The 18,168-nt window shown below is 33.8% G+C and overlaps 1 protein-coding gene across 3 annotated transcripts in view; it reads left to right on the forward strand.

Moving 5' to 3' along the window:
• Positions 1-16,652, forward strand: part of LOC127860877 (uncharacterized) — a 217,899-nt gene extending 201,247 nt beyond the window's left edge. For all 3 annotated transcript variants that reach the window (XM_052399183.1, XM_052399182.1, XM_052399184.1), the window contains 9 exons: positions 731-849; positions 2,693-2,824; positions 3,455-3,500; positions 3,839-3,902; positions 4,340-4,562; positions 4,941-5,438; positions 7,754-7,847; positions 10,806-10,927; positions 13,031-16,652. The gene's annotated coding sequence lies outside the window, so the exon portion shown is untranslated. The remainder of the gene's footprint in view (positions 1-730; positions 850-2,692; positions 2,825-3,454; positions 3,501-3,838; positions 3,903-4,339; positions 4,563-4,940; positions 5,439-7,753; positions 7,848-10,805; positions 10,928-13,030) is intronic.
• Positions 16,653-18,168: the final 1,516 nt, after the last annotated feature.

Genomic DNA, 18,168 nt, shown 5'->3' on the forward strand with positions numbered 1-18,168 from the left:
ACTGTCCGTCAGTCAGTCTGTCCGTCCGTCCGAAAACTTTAACATTGGCCATAAATTTTGCAATATTGAAGCGTGCAACTTGATATTTGACATGCACGTGTATCTCATGAAGCTGCACATTTTGAGTGATGAAAGGTCAAGGTCATCCTTCAAGGTCAAAAGTCAAAATATACAATCCAAGGGAAGAAATAAGCTTTAAAAGGGAGATAATTTCTAAACCTGCCAAATGATATATTGACATTTTATTTCAAAGCAGCACAATAGGGGGGATTGTGTTTCTGACGAACACATCTCTTGTTTACTTCAAATTTCAATTTAAATAGTTATTGCATTTTATACATTAATAAAACTCTTTCATGGCTGCTAACTTAATAAAATCATGTTATCGTTAATATTCATAATTGCCTTGAAATGGCAAAGGGGGGTGCGTACCGATTTGTCCTTGTCTGTTGTAATTCTCTCCGTCCTTCCTTCCATTCTTCCTTATGTCCGTCCCACCTTTTTGCTGTTGAACTGCACTTAATAAATATTGGTTTCAGATGGATGAAAAATGTTTGCTTCTAGTGTACAGTATATAGTAGTCTATGTTTGTATGAAGTGTTTAGTGTATATCTCATTTGTATCAAGAGTTTTCAAAAATAATGTATTCCTTTTTTTACTCAAACAAACTTGATTTACATACAATGTAATTGATGACATTTCAGAATGCATTGAATTATTTGGTTTACAGGGACACATTTCTGGGATGCGCTAAGGTCCTTTTATCTGTTCACAGAGGCCTTATACTCACAAGTTCAGGCCCAGAGAACGGTGTTCCCCAACTACAACACAACCAGTACGTCTCAATAGGTAAGTCCTCTTCCCATCGCAAAAGGGGTCACTGTGGTATTGCCTAATACTTTAGATGGAATCAAGTTTTAACAAATAAGGTTAAACCCTATGCAAACTGAGGTTTCTGCTCTTTAATTAATTGACCAGTTTATCTTACCTAAGTTTAAGGGTTCAGCCACAAGCTATTGTATTGTATATAGACATGTGAAGAAAATGCATTAGGTGCAAGCTTGACCCTCAAATTTGTATTTTAAATTGAACATCGATAGCTACCATTTGAATTGTTTTCAATTATGGAATATTTAGATTGATTTAGAGCATAATCAATTCCATATGTATTTTAAGTAGCTGAAAATCAAAAAACCCTTATATGTAACGATTTTGCTCTAAAGCAATCTAAATGTTCCATAATTGAAAACAAGGCAAATTCATCATTTGTTTTTAATTTCATTCACGAGTTACAAAATTGTCTTTTATGCCAACCTCAGCATTGTTTGGTTACTTTTGTCTATGGCAAAGTGAGTTCAATGTTTACACCAAGCCATTCATCAAAAATTAAAACAGAAACGACACGTTTAAATGATTAGATATAACAGATTATGTTCACTTAAATTTGTGTTGTAATTATAAGAGTAATAGAAGCTTTAAAATCATATATGAGCCTTGCACTGGGAAACAGGTTGAATGCGTAAAGAGTTTGACTCCAATCAGGGACACCACTTACCGCCTAAACTGGATTTTGCTAAGAACATATTTCTTTAAAACAAAAATTCTATAAAAGCGGAAAGTGTTGTCCGTGATTAGCCTGGTTATTCCTGCAAGGTACATGTATAATAGATCAACCAGCAGCAGCTGCATGTTGGCTGTTGGGCAGTTGGCATCCACTATTATTACATCTGCTCACTATTTCAAGGCAATTTAAGTTGAATCTTCATGAAAGTTGTCAATTATGTTTGTGGGCAGAATATCGTGTACAAGTTTAGTAACAAGCCAGATTCTCTGTACTTATTTAATGAAGAAAAAATGACCAGTAAACATGTGTGCCAATGTACTCACGATCCATGTAAACCAGTCTTGTAACTGGGTGTATTTTGTTGGCATTCTCGTTCTTAATTTTTGTGTGTGTATGAACTGCCTGAAAAAATGCTACTTGTCTGAGCATAAATGCCATCAGAATCGGCGTAATTTTCCTGACAGTTTATACAGTTTTAAGTGTACTGTCACATTGCAAAACAGTGTTATATTGTCTTGAATAGTTTATGGCCTGTGTGGATGCTATATTTTTAAATCTTTTTCAATAAAGAAGGAATGTAGATGACACTTGTTCATAGTTTCATTCCATCGTTCCTCAAAAAGTTGTAACTCTGTTGCTCTGGCATCTTCAATACCATTGAGTAATTAAATGGTAATTAAATTGAATGCTTTTTAATTCCCTTTTATTATTGTTTAATTTGAGTTACAATGCTATGAGGTTAAATTTTATTTACACTTAAATGTATTATAAATATTGCTGGGCCAAGTGTGAGGTTGAGCGCTCCAAAACCCGTTAAAACCCCAATGCTTTGCATTGACCGTTCCTAGGCGGTGACCCCAGCTTTATTCTTATTTGTGTTTATGTTGTTTTGTATTGTGCTGTTTTGTACTGTTTGGGCAATCTGTCACTTGCCTTAAATAAAGGACCTTCTAATTGTTTATAATAATAATTCAATACTACTCCAGCAGCTGGAGTTTCACTTCTTTATACAGTGCCTAATTTAATGTCAAATGGTGACTTGTTGTCAAGGTTGGACCTTGCAGTAAATATAAGAATGACCTTCTGCTGATGCAACTAGATATTCACTTCGTTGATATTTGATTTCAGAGGACACCCTTCCTGAAAACCTCGCTGAGTGCGACTGCGCCATACGTGACCCTTAAGTGAAATGAGATTCCAGGCTGAATGTCAAACCGGTACTACTCAGGTCTCCAGCAATAGCCTCAGCCTTGGACGCAGGTTCATGATGCACCCGTGGCCTTACTTATTTCTGAACATCTCAATCTCACAGCAATTGATGTGAATTAATGATAATAAGACTCCACAAACCACGTTTTGTAGAGGGTATATTGGAGTCTATTTTCTGTTAGTTGTTTAGTCAATGCGGCATTTTTTGCATATATTATAAAAAGATTTGTATCAAATCTAAATTTCTCAAAGGATTAAATTGGAACTTAAATTGTATGAAACCATTGAACAGTAAGTGATAAGTGGTGATTTTTTTTGCATGCAAAGCCCCATCGTTTCATTGGCCAAGTCACTCTTTTACCCAGTGTTATTTTACTTTCAGTATCTCACCATACATGGGAAATCAGAAGATATGAAACTTATATTCTAATCAGGGTTTTAACTAACATTTTGCCCACATTTGCGCTGTAACCTATATGCAATTCTGGGTTATAACTAACATTGTGTCCACAGTTGCGCAAAGTTGTTTGAATAGTAGTGTCTAAAAACAAATAAAGCATAGTCACTTGCATCCCTTGTAATCAATCATGTTCATGAAGGAGCCATTGTGAAATATTATGTTGCATTTTGACAAATTGCCAAGCATATGTCTTTTAGCTTATCTTGTTAAGTGTTTTGCAGTACCAAGCCACGTTGACGCAGCAGCAAAAACAACAGTAGCAGTCTAGTAAGCTGTCTTACACGTTTGAGCTACCTAGTTGTAACAGTTTTCAGCAACGTTGTCACAATATGGATTGTTTTAATAAAACCTAATGGAGTTATAGAGCATAATTACTGATTCTCGTGTAAGATCGTACTTTTATAATGCACTTTCATCAACAACACTGATGCATATGCATGAAAGCTAATACAAGTATTAATGCACAAACTAAAGTATGAATTTCTTGATAATTTAATTTATTTGCAAACATTAGTTGCAACACATATCTAAGTATATCGATATTTTTTACTTTGCTTTAATTTATTGTTTGATTTTTATCACTTTGCCTCTCTTTTCCTAACCAGGTTAAGGGTCACCCCGCAACGTTCAGTGCCTAGCGATGAAATCATCCACCATTACATGTAGTTGGTCAGTAAAATGAGCGTTTTGTCTGCATATAATGTAAAAAGATTTTATCAAACGACATCTACATTTCTCACAGGATTAAATTGATACTACAGTTGTTTGATCCCCATGAAGTCTTGCTTTGATTGGTAGATGGTCATCTTGTGACAAAGCCCTAAATTATCATTGGTCAAGTCACTTTTGCACAAGATCAAATTAATAACACTGTATCTCACCACACATGGGAATTCAGAGGCTGTGTAACTTATATTCTATTCAGGGTTAATAACTAACATTGTGCCCACAGTTGTGTAAAGTTGTGTGAATATTTTTTTTTAAAGAAAAGAATAAAGCATTCGTATAACTTGTAATCAATAGTGTTCGATGAAGGAACAATCATTTTGAAAATGACCAATACTCCAGAATACATGTATATTTGTCTTTTGACTGATCTTGGTCAGTGTCTAGCAGTATCCTTACGACCAAGCCACGTCGCCAAAGCAGCAGTCAAGTAATTTGTCTTCCACGTTTGAGCTTCCTATTTGCCACGGTCTGTTGCAAAGTCCACTCAACATGGATTGTTTTAATAAAACAAATGGATTTTAAGAAGATATTTGCTGATTCCTGTGTATGATCTTAATTGTATATGAAACAATACATGAACAACACTGACGCATATGAAAGGTAGCTAATACAAGTATTCATGCACAAATTAAAGTATGAATTTCTTTATAATTTTTAGTCATTATCAAAAATTCATTTCCAAACATATTTAAGCATATCGATATTGTTATGCCGTATAACAAAATAAAACAAAGGGTTCATTCAAAATTTCTAATTTTACTTTCAATTTCAGTTTCATTATTATTTTTATTACAACAAAAGCATATATCCAAAAAATATCATATACAATCAATAATAAAATATTCGTACCTGCATCTTATTCTGTATCATAATCTTTTTCTTGTGTAAATAATCTATCTAACCGGATGTTTTTCGTTTAAATCTGTATTCCAAACTGAAACTTGTTTACTTTCGAATCCGCTATTTATACTTTTTCAGGCATGACGTCACTGACAAGTGACGACCGTTAAAGTAAAATATATACCAATGAACGTAATGTGAAATGGCGGATTTATTAAATAAATGAGAATCAATGAACAATAATATTATACAAATACAATGACAAAAACGTAAGTTAAGCAATATACATCAGTGGAAATCAATAAATATGATGTTTATGAATATAAATTTATTTAGATAATAAGCATTTTAATTTAATAAGGAGTGTTTGTTTACATTACACCATGTAATACGGAATGGCCAATGGGAGGAGTAACGGCCTAGTAATATGTTGACTATGCTTTGATTTATTGTTTGATTTAATCACTCTGCCATTCTTTTACTTACCAGGTTGAGGGTCGCCCAAAACCACCCGGTGCCTTGCGATGAAAACCTCCAACGGGACTGTGACCTTGCCCTTGTACACACCTAATGGTCAGGTATAAGGTCACTTGGGCTTAGATAGTCACTGCAGTAAGAACATGTAAGGTTTAAAAGGTACTTGTTCACAGATTTTATGAGTACTTTGACTGACCCGAATGACATAACTAAAGCACATTTAAAAGTGGCTACATATAACTACACAGTGTATACCAATATTTTGCAGTATGTTATTGTAAATTGCTTTTACTTCTTTTGATACATAATAATATTAATAATCTCAGTTTAGAACCTAAAAGAAGGCAGCTTATATTGTCATCACCTTGGCGTCGGCGTTGGCGTTGGCGTCGGCGTCCGGTTAAGTTTTGCGTTTAGGTCCACTTTTCTCAGAAAGTATCAATGCTATTGCATTCAAACTTGGTACACTTACTTACTATCATGAGGGGACTGGGCAGGCAAAGTTAGATAACTCTGGCGTGCATTTTGACAGAATTATGTGCCCTTTTTATACTTAAAAAATTGAAAATTTTGTTTAAGTTTTGCGTTTAGTTCCACTTTTCTCAGTAAGTATCAATGCTATTGCATTCAAACTTGGTACACTTACTTACTATCATGAGGGGACTGGGCAGGCAAATTTAGATAACTCTGGCATGCATTTTGACAGAATTATGTGCCCTTTTTATACTTAGAAAATTGACAATTTTGGTTAAGTTTTGTGTTTAGGTCCATTTTATTCCTTAAGCATTAAAGCTATTGCTTTCATACTTGCAACACTTACTAACTATCATAAGGGGACTGTGCAGGCAAAGTAATGTAACTCTGACTGGCATTTTGACAGAATTATGTGCCCTTTTTATACTTAGAAAATTGAAAATTTGATTAAGTTTTGTGTTTAGGTCCACTTTATTCCTACAGTATCAAAGCTATTGCTTTCATACTTGCAAGATTTATGAACTATCATAAGGGGACCGTGCAGGCAAAGTTATGTAACTCTGACTGGCATTTGAACGGAATTATGGGCCCTTTATACTTAGAAAATTGAAAATTTGGTTAAGATTTATGTTTTGGTCCACTTTACCCCTAAAGTATCATAGATATTGCTTTCATACTTGGAACACTCACAAACTATCATAAGGGTACAGTAAAAGGACAAGTTGCATAACTCTGGTTGTCATTGTTACGGAATTATGGCCCTTTTTTGACTTAGTAACTTTTAATATATGGTTAAATTTTTGTGTTTCGATCCACTTTACTTCTTAAGTATCAAGGCTATTGCTTTCAAACTTCAAATACTTACATGCTATCATGAGGTTACTGTACCTGGCAACTTTAATTTTACTTTGACCTTTGAATGACCTTGACTCTCAAGGTCAAATTATTAAATTTTGCTAAAATTGCCATAACTTCTTTATTTATGATTAGATTTGATTGATACTTTGATGAAACTACTCTTACCTGACATACCACAATAGACTCCACCCAAACCATCCCCCGTGCCCTCCCCTCCCCCCCTTCCCCCTCCCCCCCCCCCCCCTATTTTTTTTTTTTTTTTTTTTTTTTTTTAAGATCATCTCACAAATGACCACCACACCCTCACACTATACCCCCACCCCGTTCCCCCCCACCCCACCCCCCCCCCCCCCCCAATTTTTTTTTTTTTTTTTTTTTTTTTTTTTTTTTTTTTTTAAGATCATCTCACAAATTACCACCACAACCCTCACACTATACCCCCCCCCCCCATTTTTTTTTAAAAATGGTTATGTTTGAAATACCGTCCAACATCGCACCCAAACCCCCCCCCCCCCCCCCCCCCCCCCCCCCCCCCATCGCCCCCCCCCCCCCCCCTGATTTTTTTTTTTTTTTTTTTTTTTTTTCGCTTTTTTGGAAGATAATGTAATAAATGTCCACAACCCCACACTATACACCCCTCTTCACTCCACTCCTCCCTCCTTTGTGATTGAAAATGAGAGTCCCTTCACCTTTAAAAAGAAAATAGATGAGCGGTCTGCACCCGCAAGGCGGTGCTCTTGTTTAATTTTGTATATTTATTACTGTAGGTTATTCCATAAACTGTGTTGATGTGGTTTTAATAATGTTTGAAAAATGATATTGAAAACTCGATGATCAAGCTATTTTATATTGTTCCATCTGTATTTGTAAACAAAATGACTGCAGAACAGGGCATCACTAAGTAAATTTATTAACATTTACCTTTAAATTTGTATTTTTTACATGTTTGTATTTGTCAAAATGACATCAACAACAGGGCATCAACAGAACCATCTATCTGTATTAACATTTTCATTTAAATATTGCTCAATCACTCACGGAATTTCTACAGAAAGAAAAAAAACAGGACAGGACTATATCTTTAAACATTTCCCTTAAAATAGTGTATATCATTTTCAATAAACAAGATGACTTCACAATAGGACATCCGAGACTGCAATGACGAAATGAGTGTCCTCACTTCAGCAGTGGAGGCCAATACACAATACGAGAGTTTCCAGCGGCTTACCTTATCTGGTATGTATGGGTTTATTTTAAACCTAATTATTATATGATTTAGTTAGGTAAGAATATATATGTATGTAGTTTAATTATAGATTTAATATTATTCACTGAAGTAAAAATATGAGAACAATTATAACAATATTTGTGTTCAACATCAGTCAGCCAGTAAATTATTTTAATAGTATTAGTATCCGTTCGTCTGTCCGTCCGTCTGTGTGTCTGTGCATCCGTCCTTCCGTCCGAAACTTTGTCCAGAGCATAACTCCGATGGCAACTAGGAAAATTGCAGTGACCAAGAACCATAACTCTGTCTACCTAGGTTTTTTAATTATCTTCCCTTTTATATAATTTTAAAGTAAATTTTTGTCCGGAGCATAACTCTAAATCTACTGAAGGGATTTACTTTAAACTTGAAATATAAACAGATGGCAAGAAGGGAAAGTGCAGTGACTAAGAACCAGAACTATATCTACCTAAGATTTTGAATTATCTTCCTTTATTTAATATTAAAGTAATTTTTTGTCCGGAGCATAACTCTTAATTTCCTGAAGGGATTTACGTAAAACTTGAAATATAAACAGATGGCAAGTAGCAGAAGTGCAGTGACTAAGAACCATAACTCTATCTACTTTTTTTGGAATTATCCCCCTGTATTTAATTTCAAAGTAATTTTTTTGTCCGGAGCATAACTCTGAATCTACTGAAGGGATTAACTTGAAACTTAAAAAAAATAAACAGATGGCAAGTAGGAGAAGTGCACTTACTAAGAACCATAATTTATCTACCTTAGTTTTTGAATTACCTCCCTTTATTTTATTTAAAAGTAAATTTTTGTGGGGAGCATAACTCTAAATCTACTGAAGGGATTTACTTGAAACTAGAAATATAAACAGATGTCAATTAGGAAAAGAGCAGTGAACATGAACCATAACTCTTTTGGCCGTAGTTTTTTAATTATCTCATTTATTTAAAAAAAAAAAAAAATTATATTATATTTTATTTATTTATATTATTTAATTACATTTAATTAAATGTTATAGTACATATTTTAGCTTTTCAATTTTTAATATCTCCCTTTATCTTATTTACAATAATATTTTAATTTGAACAACGAAGAATTCACTGTAAAATAAATAGATGAGTTTAAGGAAAAATACAGTGACAAAGAACAGTAACTTTTTATAGTCCTCTTCTTTAATTACCTCACTTTCTTTTATTTCCTTTTATTTTATTCTCTGCAGCATATCTCAAACACTATATAACTAATTGATCCTTGAAATATAAATGGATGGCACAGGTGCCATGTTTTACAAATATTATTCTACTCTCTAAAACAAATGTTGTCATACACGCAAACACATTTCGGCAGGGATTTGGCACTATTGTGACAAGCTCTTGTTTTTCTAAAAAATGCAAATGTGTGTCGAATATCAATAGGACATTGTGTTTGTCATAAATCAATTTAAAATATTAAATTAATATACAACAGTGCACTCATTCTGACATGTTTTTTTCCACCACACTTTTTGTCGGTTTGTAAGGGTGCAGTTAAAAAAAGTGTGTATCCGACCCCTATTAGAAGTAAAGCCCTGCCTATAAAGAGACTAATCCAGTACCGACCTGTGCACATGTCTATTGCAATAAACAAGCTGTCATACTTGCACTTGTCTTTGGCGTATTCTCAGATGAGTCACTATATCAATGTATTCAAGTTTAATTTTTACTTTAAAAAATAACAGTGCGTAAATGTAAACCCTGTAAATTCAAGTTATTTCAAAATAAAACACAAGTAAATTACTTTTAAACTGTTCTCACATTAGTTTTTGTTATTGTACTGAAACATAAAAAAGTGTTGCATTTGGTAAATCTTCATATATGTATAACACTTTTTCTAGAACAAGTATATTTAAACCATTTCTTGTTAACCCGCCACGTGTATTTTATGCCCCACTTCAAAGAAGTGGGGGTATATTGTTTTGCGGGATGTTTGCCGGTCTGTTGTTCTTGTGTTGGTAGACCAGTTGATTTCCTATAACTAACTCGTCAACGAATTGATTTATTGGCTTCATACTTCACATGTGCATTGGTCTTGGACATTAGATGACCTCTATTGAAATTGGGGTCACTTGTTCAAAGGTCATGGTCACTGTCACAATAATTATGAAAATCATTTCTGATCAATAACTCGTCAGCAAATTGACCAATAGGCTTGATACTTCACATATGCATTTGCCTTGGACAGTAGATGACCCCTATTGAAAATGGGGTCGATAGGTCAAAGATCAATGTCACAATACATGTGAAAATTCTTTTCCGATCAATCAATCGTCAACAAATTGACCTATTGGCTCGATACTTCACATGTTCACTGACCATGGACGGTAGATGTGCCCTATTGAAATTGGGGTCACCAGGTTAAAGGTCAAAGTCACTGTCACAATTAGTGTGAGAATCATTTCCAATGAATAAAAAATTTACCAATTGACTTTAGAACTCACATGTACATCAGTCTTAGACAGCAGATGATGTCTATTGAAATTTGGGTCACTAGTTCAAAGGTCAAGGTCACTGTGACATTAAGTGTTAAATTGGTATCAATTCGATATGTCATCAAGGAATTGAGTGATGTGTGTCAAGGCTCTGTTTTGGGAGGCATCTGTCTCAGACCGCGGAGCTCTGGTTCTTATTTAAACATTCTTTAAATAAAGTTTTGTGATAAACCAAAATGAATTAATGTTCTCTCTCTCTATTGATTTTAGCCTCAATGCATTGAATGCATTCACAGTTTCAACATGCTTTACAACTCTAGAACATCGCTTTAGTTAAATCTTTTGACATTACCTTGTTGATATGATAGGTCGAGGCACTGACAAACGTTTTGTTGGGTTGAAATCAGTTGGGGTTGTCCTTGAAAACGCTAGTATTGCTTTGAATTTGTTTTGTTTGATGCATGATTTACTTTTATTCCAGAAAACCTGGGTTGCAGAGCAATGAGTATGTTCGAGGAGCATTTGCAGTCATCGTCTGCAGATTATGAGATCCCCATGCTCCACAACCCTCAGTCTATGAACATCATGCAGAGCGAACCTTGGGTTAGTTTTCCTTTTTCATGGCCTTACTTTCAGAGATTGGTGGGTGCATGTAGATTTAACATTGTGTGTCAATACATCTTTCAATCCAGCTGTGGGTTTTTTTTGGTCGTGTGTGAGCTAGTCTGTCGGTCGGTCGGTCCGTCGGTCAGTCCGTATTAAGTGTCCGCTTTCTAATTCAAGTTGTTTTCATCCGATCTTCACCAAACTTGGTCAGATGATGTCTAGGTCAAGTTCGAATGTGGGTCATGCCGGGTCAAAACTAGGTCACGGGGTCACTAAGTGCGTTTTGAAAATTGAGCATGGTGTCTAGTACTTTTTAAAAATTAAGCATGGTGTCCGCTCTCTTATTCAAGTAGTTTTCTTTTTTTATTCCATTTTTAGCTCGACTATTATATATGAAAAATATATTGTGGAGCTATCCTACTCACCCCGATGTCGGCGTTTCCATTAGCGTGCAAATGTTAACGTTTTCGTACTACCCCAATTTTTCCTTGACATATTGCTTTCATATTTTGCATACTTGTTTACCAACATGACCCCAACCTATAAACAAGAGCAGACAACTGTATCAAGCATTTTGACAGAAATATTGCCCCTTATATACTTAGAATGTATTATTGATAAAGCTATGTTAAAGTTTGCGTACTACCCCAAGTTCTTTATATACCATTTTGCAAGCTTTTGTATTTTCTGTTATTTCGTAAATTTTCGTATTTCCTAAAAATCTGAAAAATTACCATTATTTGTAACGCGTGATGTTGCATCTTTATAAAATAGCATTACCCACTGTAAGGTGTGCTCACTAAATCTGAAATGGCGAGGCATTTAATCATAAGCCCATGATCCATACTGTCGAAGGCTTTATTATATCGGAAAAAATCGGAGACCGTTTTCGTTACTTTCATCCATTAGTTCAATCATTTCATGCAAAAGTCTTACATTTTCGCCATTATATCTTCCTTTGATAAATCCTGTTTGATTTACACTGGTTATATTATTTAAAAGAGGTTTTATACGATTGGCAATGGATTTTGTAGCTATTTTGTAATCAACGTTAAAAAGCGAGATGGGCCTCCAGTTATCGATCAAAAGGGTGTCCTTTGCGGTCTTAGGTAGTAAAGTAATTATGCTTTGTTTTTGCAATTCTGTTAGATTATTGGTGTCTAAAGAATAGTTAAGAGAATTAACGACATATTGCTTAATATAATTCCAAAATATTTTGTAAAATTCTGCAGATATGCCATCTGATCCTGGACTTTTATTGTTTTTCATGTCTAGCAGTGCTTTAGCGCATTCATACTCTGATAGGTATCTTTGTTCATTTTGCGTTTGTTCTGGGTTTATTTTATTGCAGATATTGGTATGGAAACGTTCATGATGTTTATATCTATATTGTTGTCTTTTTTATAAAGATTCTCATAAAATTTGGCAGTGTTTTAATATTTCGTTTTGATCACGTATTACAGCATTATTATTAGTTTTTAGTTGTTCAAGTAGTTTTCATCAGAGCTTCACCAAACTTTGTCAGAAGTTGTAGCTATATGATGTTTAGTTCAAGTTCGAACATGGGCCTTGCCGGGTCAAAAACTAGGTCACGGGGTCACTTAGTGCGTTTTAAACATTGATCATGGTGTGCGCTTTTTTGTGAAGACAACATGCAAAATAACCTGTGTCAATGCGGCATGTGGGGGTATTTGTCACGTCCGTGACAAAGCTCTAGTATTGGTTCATTTATTTTATAGTAGTGAAGTTTTCAGTCAAAGGTAAATTGTGGTTGCATCGGTTGCCTTTTGCCTACCTCACACATACATCTCAGTAAAACTCTTCTCCAGCACGTTTTATTTGCTATTGGCTAGTTGGCCCTGTCTTATTGTTATAAATGATAAGGTGATATTTTTCCAATGGAAGAAATGTATGTTTCTCGAATATCAACCCATATTTCCTGATTGATGGTAAGATTTATAGTTAGTTGGTAATAAAGTGGTTATGATTAACTTTTCATGTAACTCAATGTATAAAAGTGCTATTTTTGTTCTTGTTTATCATCTGTAACACATACAATGAACAACTGACATTAACTGTTATGAATCTTTCTTTTTTCAGACGTACCTTGACGAAATCAAACCAGCAAATCAGAAGGACAGCCTGCTGCTACTGTTGTTATCATATTAACCCCATACCGAAAAAGCTCAGAGATATAAAGGCTGTTTAAGATGTGCTTGTCTCTACATACCCCGTGTCTGGTGTGAACATGTACAATTGAATGTCTCTACATACTCCATGTCTGCTGTGAACATGTACAATTGAAGGTCTCTACATACTCCATGTCTGGTGTGAACATGTACAATTGAAGATCTCTACATACTCCATGTCTGGTGTGAACATGTACAATTGAAGGTCTCTACATACCTCATGTCTGGTGTGAACATATACAATTGAAGGTCTCTACATACTCCATGTCTGGTGTGAACATGTACAATTGAAGGTCTCTGCATACTCCATGTCTGGTGTGAACATGTACAATTGAAGGTCTCTACATACTCCATGTCTGGTGTGAACATGTACAATTGAAGGTCTCTACATACCCCATGTCTGGTGTGAACATGTACAATTGAATGTCTCATCTTTGGAATTGGGACACGTGGAAAATTAGTGATTTGATTCAGACAGAAATCGCATAGTGACAAATCACAACAAAAAATGGAAAGCAAGAAAGTCTTGTGGCCAGCAATGTTTTTATGTGACCACTAAGTTGTGTTCAAAGAAAAACAATAGTTCATGTTTTATTGGAACTATGATGCTGTCAGTCATTTTATGTTGAAGGCTTTAAATAACTATATTTAAATATAATAAGATTAAGATTACTTGATAAAAGAAATAATGTTATATAGTATTTTAAGCGCAAAATTTACAAGTCTATCCAATTACTGTGTCTGTATTATGACATTTTATTTTGGAAATGTTAAGGAAAATATAATGTTAGTAAATATATGTCTATGAATGTTGATTTTGACATTTGTCAAAGCTGTTTAAATGAACGTGGTAACTTCGACAAAATTTAAAGAAATGTATTATTTTCATGTAATGAGACATGCTTCAGTTTTTTGTGGCTTAACCTGTAATATAGAGGTGGTAGTTACAAGAATTGTTTAGCCAGATGGAGAATGTTTATGCTATGGCTTTGATACTCTTAAGTGTGCCAATTGGTGTCAGGTTTTTATCAAGAATATTGTTTATTGTCTAACAATTTCTTGAAAATATTGATTAATTTTAGACAAAATCATTTAATCTTCCTTAAATTGTCTATTCTGTATTCACGACCAGTTATTTATTAATTTGCATGATTATGATTTATGAATGACTTTTGTATTGCTTAAAATGCTTTATTTGTTTTGGAACTGAGTATTTAAAAACGAAAATATGAGGTGTAGGAAAAATGGCCAAAGTTATGATAATTATTTTTTTGTTTTTGTAAAGTTTATTATGCTTTATATGTTTGTGTATAGGCATTTAGACGACCAGATTAACTTGACCAATAATTCGTGCTCACTGTATATATCGGTCAGTACATTAGTCACTTATATATATAGCGATTGTGAAATGCTTGTATTTGCAATGTAAATCATGCGTTTATTGTTGCCATTTTGATTTTTGCTGTTAACATTTATTTGTAATAACAATTTTCATCATGTACATCTTTTAGGTGCCAGATAATAAAAAAACATTGCTTGTGGAGATGCTCATTTAAAACTTTCTTAATGATACAGAACAACACATTCTGAAGAGGCTAATAAATTATGCTTTAGGCAAAAGGAACATCTTGTTACTAGTATATGTACTGCTTTTCATTAAATAAAGTCAAACAACTATTGAAAGATTGGTATAACTTTGTTTTGCATTATCTTAAGAAAAAATAATATTTACTACTTGGAAATCAGTCAATTGCAAATCAAGCGAGAGTGATTTAACATGCTAACACTTGTCAATAATTGAATTGTCTCTCTTTGTACGTAAAATATAGGGATGTTGTTGCTTGGAAAACAAAGTTGTATCCGTTGTTAGATAATGCTTTTGTTCATCTCTCAACATAACAAGTACATTCATACAGTTATTAAAAATATGACACTCTTTATTCTCAGCCATCAGTTTGTATTGGGATTTTGTGGAATACTTACTAAACTAATATACGTCTGTTTAATGAATGAATAGCTATGGTACAATATGATACTCAGTGTTACAAAACATGTGTAATAAAAAAATAATGTCATTTATTTGAAATCATAAAATTTAGTTGTCCATTCAATGCTTACAGTTTTGCAATTGCGATGATAAAGGAAATGTTCTGCTCAAAATGTCTTTTTAAGACATGTGAAAATTGTAGCAATCATATTGTACTTGTATTTATATTATACATGATAATGATTTACTTACGGCTGATGATAGCTGCTGTTTACTATTTGTGTTACAGTTAGTTTCACTCGACCATTAGACCATATTTCCTTAAAAATGTGATTGTTTATATTGAACTTTAATTGAATGCATGAAACATGATTGTTCTGTTGCTTAACAGCTGAAAATAGCTTGATGTTTGTAAAATTGTATGAAATGTTTCAAATAAATCATATTGATTACATAAAAAAATAAAATTAGATTTTGCCTTACTTTGAATGCATAACAAACAAATGTTACCATACAACCATATTAGTATTGAACTTAATTAATACTTTCAGATGCAATTTTTACAATAATGTGTTAATATTGTCATCCATTCCAAATAAGCATTGTGCATTCGTAAATATAGGGTGTATATATACTGCTTAGATGCCTTTTTTAAATTGCTTGTGTACGTTATATTGATTAAAGACTCTTATGTATTGCATATTTGTGTGTGCCTATGTCTTACTTATCTCTTGATTGTCCTTAAATTACTGCAAATAGTATTTTAATAATGTTAAAATATTTATATAAACTATAACCAGGTTATCTGTTAATTTTAGTTTCATACATTGTATTGTCTAGCTAATTAAATTGAAGTGTCTATATTCTCGCCAACATGCATTGTCGGTGTATGGTTTAGACAAGCACATTACACAATTCGTGTTGTTTTTCTCCTTCATTAATAACTAATGTTTATTCTGTAGAGGTTGCATTATACTAAATATTTCAGTTGTGCAATTCTTTGCTCTCTTAATAAATCAGCACTATTTATTGATTTTTTATATGGGCACTTCCCATGACTTTATTCGTGAATATTTCTTTGAATGTGCGGTAGGGAAAACATTGTTAGAAACTTAATGTTGACATCTTGAAAGATGGCAGTAAACATTTAACTGCAGAGTAGCTGTGAAAAAGATTGCTGTTAAACAATGTAAGACAGAACTCCACGCAAAATATGTCATGCATGCAATATGCATGAACTATCTTTTTAAAATAATTTGGATCTGAATTATCTTTAAGAAATGGTATGGTTATGAGGGTCTCTATGTGCAAAATGTTGCATTTATTTTGTGTACAAGTTATTGCTTAAACATTGAATTTGTTATGGAAATAATATAGTTTATGTGACTTAAAGAGATATACATGTTTATGTTAGTGATGTTTTTTGCTAATCCAAGTCTGTTCCTGCACACTATTTAAAGAAGATAACTACAAGTTATCTCATTCAAATGGAAATAGTATTGTTCTGTGGAAAAGTGTTGCGAGTTCAAATAAAAATACTATGAACCGTTGTATTAGTATTATATTGGCTCCCCTATTGAAACTAGGGGACACATATTGATTTTGTCCTATCCGTCCATTAGTTCGCCGTCATACTTTGGTCGACATTGGTCTACAGTCAATATCTTATGAAATATTCCGTTAAGAGCTCTCAAATTTCACATTGTGATTGAGGCTCGCGGAGGTTTAACATCATTTGATTTTGGATTTCTCGGGTAGTGTCAATGTCACAGGGGTCTCTAACGTGAAAATGATAACAATGGCTGGATTAAGACTTGAGCACACCATCGTCTTTGCATTCAGTATAAACTTGACGTAACGTTAAGGAAATCGCTTTAAGAAAAGACACCACTAAGACGTTTGCACACTTTTCATCATGGTGACAGAGACGTTATTGAGACGTCGTCATACATAATAATTTTACTAAATCATGCTGGTAAATCCTAAAATTTGATAACTTCTGTGATGCAATTTGATGCTGACGAAGTGATGTCGCCAGAATAGCTGCATGCTATTGGTCAAAGCAAAATTTGCAAATGCAGACTACTCTCTGTTGATAACACAGTATTGTTTTCAATATATCAAATAACACACATTTTAGGGAAAGACATTTAAGAAAACCTATCGGTAAATGCCATTTGTCTTGTATTGTGAGACAGAACTACCTAATAGTAGAGTGCCCATGATACATATAGAAGGAAAATCGTTTAATTATCTAACCACACATGTGTGACGTATGCAAGTCAAAATAGTCTACGGACATCTGCCAGTTTGCTATAAACATCACAAGGTAAATTCACTGTAATATCGTTAAGTACTGTGCTTAGATGTTCTATTTATAAGACGCAATGAGATTTGTACACGGGTCATGCAAAAATTGATCTTGTGCAATATGATCCCAACGTAGCTTCAGCCAGGCCTGCGCAATCGCACAGTCTTGTAAGAATATGAATACTGAATAAACTACTCTGGAGTTATTACCAAACCTTGCGTGCCTTTTTTTAAAGCGGAAAGCGTAGCCATTGATGGGAAAGTGCGCATGCTTGGCTTGAGCTACTCTGGCCGCATATGCCATAAGACCGATTTTCGCATGACGCGGATGATACAGTATTGTTTGAATATGTGGAAAAAACTGCGTCTCAAAGCCAAACAACTTATTTGGCATAGTAAATGTAAGTATAAATAAGAAACATATTTCATCTATGCCAATTAGAATATATCTGGTGGTTACAAGGTAGAAATCGGTCTTTTTTGAGCTTTAAAACTTAAAAATAATCGCGTTTGTCGAAATGGACGTATACGTCTTGAAATCCTACTTTCGGTTTTAAAAGCGGTACCGTTTAAAAGTAATAAATTACTTGCTAACTAGGCTATATATTTAATTTTATCTATGTCAATTAGAATATATCCGATGATTACAATGTATAAATCCATATTTTGTTGCGTTTTTAAACTTAACAATATTCGCGTTTGTCGAAATGGACGTATACGTCTAGAAATCCTACTTTCGGTTTGTTTTAAAA

The sequence above is a fragment of the Dreissena polymorpha genome, chromosome 15 (genome assembly GCF_020536995.1).
Source record: "Dreissena polymorpha isolate Duluth1 chromosome 15, UMN_Dpol_1.0, whole genome shotgun sequence".
In the NCBI taxonomy this organism is placed as follows: domain Eukaryota; kingdom Metazoa; phylum Mollusca; class Bivalvia; order Myida; family Dreissenidae; genus Dreissena; species Dreissena polymorpha.